General features: G+C 38.2%; 1 protein-coding gene across 2 annotated transcripts in view; it reads left to right on the plus strand.

The window, feature by feature from the left end:
* Positions 1–1,582: 1,582 nt before the first annotated feature.
* The window catches only part of LOC111873175 (galanin receptor type 2-like), a 66,680-nt gene continuing 62,069 nt past the window's right edge, over positions 1,583–6,193 (plus strand). For both annotated transcript variants that reach the window (XM_033754994.1, XM_023867669.2), the window contains exon 1: positions 1,583–1,630. The gene's annotated coding sequence lies outside the window, so the exon portion shown is untranslated. The remainder of the gene's footprint in view (positions 1,631–6,193) is intronic.

The following is a 6,193-nucleotide window of genomic DNA, read 5'->3' on the forward strand; positions in this document are numbered from 1 at the left end:
TTATTGCATTGTCGTTTGCAAATTTTCCTTGGCGCGGTCTTGCAGATATTGACATGGGTAGGACAATAAGTTGAGAACTCTTACAAGACTTGTACAGATTACAGGCAACTACAGGTATGACGACGTGTTTAAGTTGATATTCAACCATTTATGAACATGTGAAGTACTGAACAAAACTTCAGTCACATATTGATCAACACTGACAACTAAATACAATGGTTACTTGCGAGTGTGTGTCCCGCTTGGCACGAACTTCCTACCAGGTTTTCAGAAAGTGTACCAATTCGTCAAAATATTTTCACGAGGAAGGACACAGTACGTTTCTGACAGGAAAAAAGAGAAGATCGACTAGTGTCAAGGCATCACATTCGAAGTATTCACGAGGTGAATGTCTAGATTGAAGTCCATAATGTGTACGTACTGACCGTCTTCTAGTGCACACAATCTCACGTGTCACTTCATTACATGTTTCGGCATCACTGTGCCATCCTCAGGTGTGTTATTTACGTTATTTACGTCTAGATTGTAGTATGCTGGGATAAGACTACAATACAGACTGACGCTTTAGGGGTGCCTACCACCTCCACTTACAGCCCAACTTAGCATTCCTCAGATATTAAAACTGCAACAAGAACTATCAACACGCGGTAGCGTAGTTGGTTGAGACACCATGCTACAAACCGGAAGGTCGCGGGTTCAAGTCCCGATGAGGTCACTGGATTCTTTCAATTGACCTAATCCTTCCAGCCGCACTATGGCCCTGATGTCGACTCAGCCTCTAACAGAAATGAGTACCAGGAATATTCTTGGGGGTAAAGGGCAGGCGGCGCGTAAGGCTGGCAACCTTAACGCCATCTATGAGCCGATTGTCTAGAAAATGTGGGAACCTCAACATCTCACAACCCTATGGGCCTCCAAGGCCTGTTACAGGGATAGCTTTACTTACATGAACTATCACAGAAAGATTGTTATATGATGTCGTGTCAATTTCGAGAGATTATACTAAACGTATAATAGGATGGATGTGGGGGGGGGGATCGGCCTAGAGATTTTGAAGAAATCTGAGTGAGGTATGTAGAAGGTATTCGTACAAGAAATTATCCGAGTGTGGACCGAAATGCCATCAATTTAACATAATGTAATATTACAACTGGCATACTGAATTGTGGACATTAAACCCGTGCTTAGGATTTACAGACCCGTATTTTATACCAGATTCTCAGAGGTAGGATTCTGAATGCATAACGAAGGTATTAGTTCACCATTATTTGAATGCGTATAATTGAATTATGATGAAAATAATTATAATCAAAATGATGATCCCTGGCTGGAGTCCCCAGACCTGCCTCTCTCCAATTTCCTTCAGCATTGGGATTTCATTCAAAGCTAAATAAGCAGGAAACGTTACCCGAATTCAATGATGAATTGGACTGAGGATAACTGTAAGCTTAGGCTCCAAAATTATATTCAGTTCTGCTCACACACACGTCTATCTGTTTTGCCAGCTTTCAGGGGATGGGGCTGTGGCGCATGGCCGACCGACGCCTTCACAAGCTCTAGCATCGCTCGCGCACTCGGCAGTCAGGCGTCGACTGAGCAATCTGTGCGGAGGGCCGCTGCTCCGTGGCAGGTGAGTGACTGTGAAGTTATATCGTAACTTGCGAAGTTGACTAACTTATCACTACACACTTTTAGTTTAGCGTCATATCCTCTGTGGTCCACATCTGACTGACGTCAGTTTGATGTCAAATCACAAGATTATCTCCTGTCAATTTACTCGCAAATTGACCTCATTATATTAGAAATATGAGGGCTATAATCTGAATGAATAGAATTTTAAACTTGAGCGACTGGCAAAAATGACTTAAATATATATTTATAATTTTTGGCAATAGTTCATTAGTTTCCACATCTGAAACTAAATAATATTCCTTGCACCTCACTTAGTCTAGTTGTCAAAAAACCAAGAAAATGTTGCACATAAGCTTATATATTTAATTTCGAATTTAAAATATTTTTGATGTACGAGTTACTGGGAAAATGCAAATGCTGATTAGCTTCAATTTGCAATATGCTTTGTGACATGCAGCGCTCAGAAAACAGCTACTGCCCTCAAGATTAATAAAAACGCATACGACAAACTGAAACAAACCTATATTATATCTTGCACTATATATGTATATTTACTTTTTTATATATTACAAACTTATCGCAATGTAAAAACTTAACAAATCACAGAAAATATAAAGGTAGTAAAGCAGAACTGGAAATGTACGTATTCCATGACGATTATTTCGAATTTGTTCTTCGTTATTTTGAAAAAAAAGAAAGAAAGAAAGAAAGAAAGAAAGAAAGAAAGAAAGAAAGAAAGAAAGGAAAACGTTGGTCTTAATTTTAATTTTAAGGAAACACAAGTACACTGTTACAAAAATAATCAAGACTTCACATATATTTTTTATTGATATACAAATTATTGTGCCTTGAGTTTCAAATAAAAATTTTAGATGTTATTTGATTCTCTCTTTCGTTCTTACAGCTTTCTGTGCTGTTGACCATTTTTGAGAAAACTGATAATTTGGGTGTGGGGTGTCGTTAAAGTGGAGCCAATATTAATTCAATACGAATAAAAACATAAATTCATCCGATAACATCTACCGTACGTAGCTGATGCTAAATTTAATCGAAATCCGTTGAATGCTTTTCCTCAACCGCAACCTTCTGTGGGATTTATATTGCTATATTATTAGAGGATGGAACACTGAAATCAAGGGAAAGCTGAAGCTATCCCTCTAACAGGTCGAGAAGGCCAATAGGGTTGTGAGACGTAGAGGCTCCCATAGTTTTTAGACAATCGGCTAGCTGATAGCGGTATGGTTGTCAGTCTTACACGCCGGCTGTCCTTTAACCGCCAGCAAGATTCCTGGCCGACAACAGGGCCATAGTGCGGCTGGAAGGATTAGGTCATTAAAAAAATCCTATGACCTCATTGAGAATCGAACTCGTGACCTTCCGGCTTGTAGCATGGTCCCTCTACCAACTACGCTACCGTATACCCCGGAAATCAAGGGTCAACTAAAACTATTATTACACGAATCATATTTGTTGCAGGCTTGTACAGAAAGCTATTCTTAATCAGAAGTCCCAATAGACAATTTCTACTTTATGTCTTGAAAGGGAAAGATTCCTTCAAAATCTTACCAAACCAAATCACATTTCATGATAAATACTAACTACATTTCAAATATCCCCTTCAACATATTATAAATACTCCCAGAACTGATACGACACACTGCAGTAAGAGACTGTTTGCTCGTTCATGACGTACTACACAAATTACGGTCATCTAATGTGTTAAGGCTCAATGACACTTTGCTGTGGTAACCCAAATCTGCTTAAGTACATAGCTCTCGCTCACCGTTACAAATATGCACATAAGGATAGGATGGTAAGTTTTACTACACAATATAAGATTTTACTACGTTATAATAATAATAATAATAATAATAATAATAATAATATTTTATATATAGAAGGGTGATGTTTACTTTTTCCTTTATATATTTCCGTACTGTAGTACGTGTATATGAACTCATACTTACTAATATGAATAAGCAAAATAGTACACTCATTAATAAAATATAAATCTATTACATTTACGTTGAAAGTTTCACTACTCCTGTTAAATACATATTCATTTGGGCGCTAAATTACCGCACACTGTATCACTATTTTATATATTTTGTCTAACTACGGCTCTACAGCCCTATGTCTGAACTTGGCCGCTTTTCAGTTTCTTAATCTACAAATAATCGGTAGGACTCTTTGGATAGGGGATCAGCCCGAAGCAAGGCCGCTACCTACACACACAACAATACGTACACAGAGTGAACGTACATAGACATCCATGCCTTGAATGGGATTCCAACCCACGATCCCAGCGTTCGAGCGAGCAAAAGTAATTCATGCCTAAGGCCCGCGGCCACTGTTATCGGCCTATATTTTGCTTAGTTTCCATAAATATCGTACGTAAGGCTGAGGACAAGACCAAACCCATCATATGCGCGTGCGCATGAAGAGACATGATGGAAATATGGCCCGATACACGCTTGGAAGCCGACACTGAGATTAGAGCCGTGTTTGAAAATTGTGGTTTATATTCGGGGAATTCTAGTGCCCCCTGCACCACATAAATAACGATAAGTACAGCATTTCTTTAGCACAAAAACACCCATTATATGGGAACGAATTATGACACCCTCAGCTTCAGACAGAACATACGAGAACATGCATTCCTCTCGTAGCAGGACCTGTTTGTCGTACACAGTATCCTTCTTTGTGCTATATCCTTGGCCTCATCTGTTCTACAGGTTTTCCACATTTTTCAACCTTTTCATACCCAGATGTTTAAAGGAACATACTAAATTGGAAATGATATGAAATTCATAAAAATGTCCTGTGTTTTATTCTCTTTCTAATGATGTTCATCTCTGTTTTCTGGTCTTTAATTCTCACCTTTTACTTATGTTTCTCTGTCGTCTTCTGCTCCTCATTCTTCCACTTCTTGTTTATTCCATTCTCCGGTGTATTCATAATGACAGAGACTAACACTACAAGTTGTTATTGTACATAGAAGAACTTGCAGGTTCGTGCCAGTTCGTGAGCAAGGCAGTGTCACCAGGAACAATGCAATTTCACCCGTCACGCATTTGCGAAAAAAGGGTTAAGAGAGACGGTAGGACGCCTAGCATGAAGGGAAATGCCCTGACAGTAGAAGACAATAAAAAATGCGAATAACACGTTGCATTGCTAGCGACTTAGGAACAGAGTAGCCATTACAGATTTATATTTAATTCATAATGGGAAATATATTACAAGTCCGCGCATAATTCTTACTCAATAGCTTTTAATATTCTACTTCTTACGTATATTTATAAAAACTTTATTCCAACCGAGGGCAAGGAATTCTTAAAATATTCAAAACGTTCACTATATCACAAAGAGCAAAATGTCGATAAGGAAATCTCTCCCACATCGCTACATCGCTTTTCAGAGGAAAGCAATGTCTTTTGAATTTCAAGAGTAATTTCAAATTTCTTATAAGTATGGCATTTAAAATACTAAAGTAAGCCAAACTTTCGTGACCTTTAATATTCTGATATTCATTTCATTCAGGATTCGTAATTATGAAGTGCATGATATAATATTTTGCTCAGAAATCATAGACCTTAACATTTAGATCAAGAGCAATTCTCACACAATTCTTTTAGTACGAAGGGTAATTTTGTAGTGTTTTGTGGTACCTTCGGTTTTCATAAGTGTTATTTATTTTAAGAATAGCCCACCGGAATTTGTAACGGACAAGGACTCTATCCTACTTTATTCTTTCATGCGTCTCTTCCACCTAACCCCATGGGGTACACTCGGCTCTCACAAACGGGATGAATGAATGAATAAGGGATAAGCCTTGACCGGTTCTTGCACCGATACCATCAATGATCCATTGAAGTGTTTCAGCACTTCAATAATCCCGCAGTTAGAAAGAAGAGTAGTACCTTAATTAAAGGGGCGTCTTGATAGTCACCTGGCTCGAAATAATGACCCAAGCGAAGAAATATTAAGTAAGCCACAGCCTCACACTCACGTAGGATATTCATAAACGGAGCAATGTAACAAAATTAATTTCGTTCGGAAGTGTTATTATTCTAAAACGTGAATTAGATTAATTTTAAGCAGAATTTAATTCATATTTAAATTGTTCGATGAGTTAATAGAGTTTAGTCAGTGAAATTAAACACCAAAATTACTAGGAAAAATACAAATTATGTTAGACATGAGACAGGATCCACGTACTTACAGGGATCCTGACCCTACATTCAACTTAGCCCGTTCTTTCTCTCCTTAGAATGCCACTGTAATTTGCTGCATTACAAAAGATGGTCTTAGTTGGGTATGAAACTTGCAGAATGCAAATGCCACTTTATATCACATGATTTGGTTCAACTGGACTAAATTAATGCAGATCCTAAAGGAAACAGGTATCGATTGGCGTGAAAGAAGATTGATTAGTAAATTGTACATGGATCAGAAAGTTAGAGTGCGACTGGACAGAGGGGAGACAAGAAGTGTGCAGATTGGAAGAGGAGTTCGACAAGGATGCTGTTTATCACCAATTCTGTTCAACTTGTACAGCGAA

This window comes from Cryptotermes secundus, unplaced genomic scaffold (assembly GCF_002891405.2).
Source record: "Cryptotermes secundus unplaced genomic scaffold, Csec_1.0 scaffold344, whole genome shotgun sequence".
Taxonomy (NCBI): Eukaryota; Metazoa; Arthropoda; class Insecta; order Blattodea; family Kalotermitidae; genus Cryptotermes; species Cryptotermes secundus.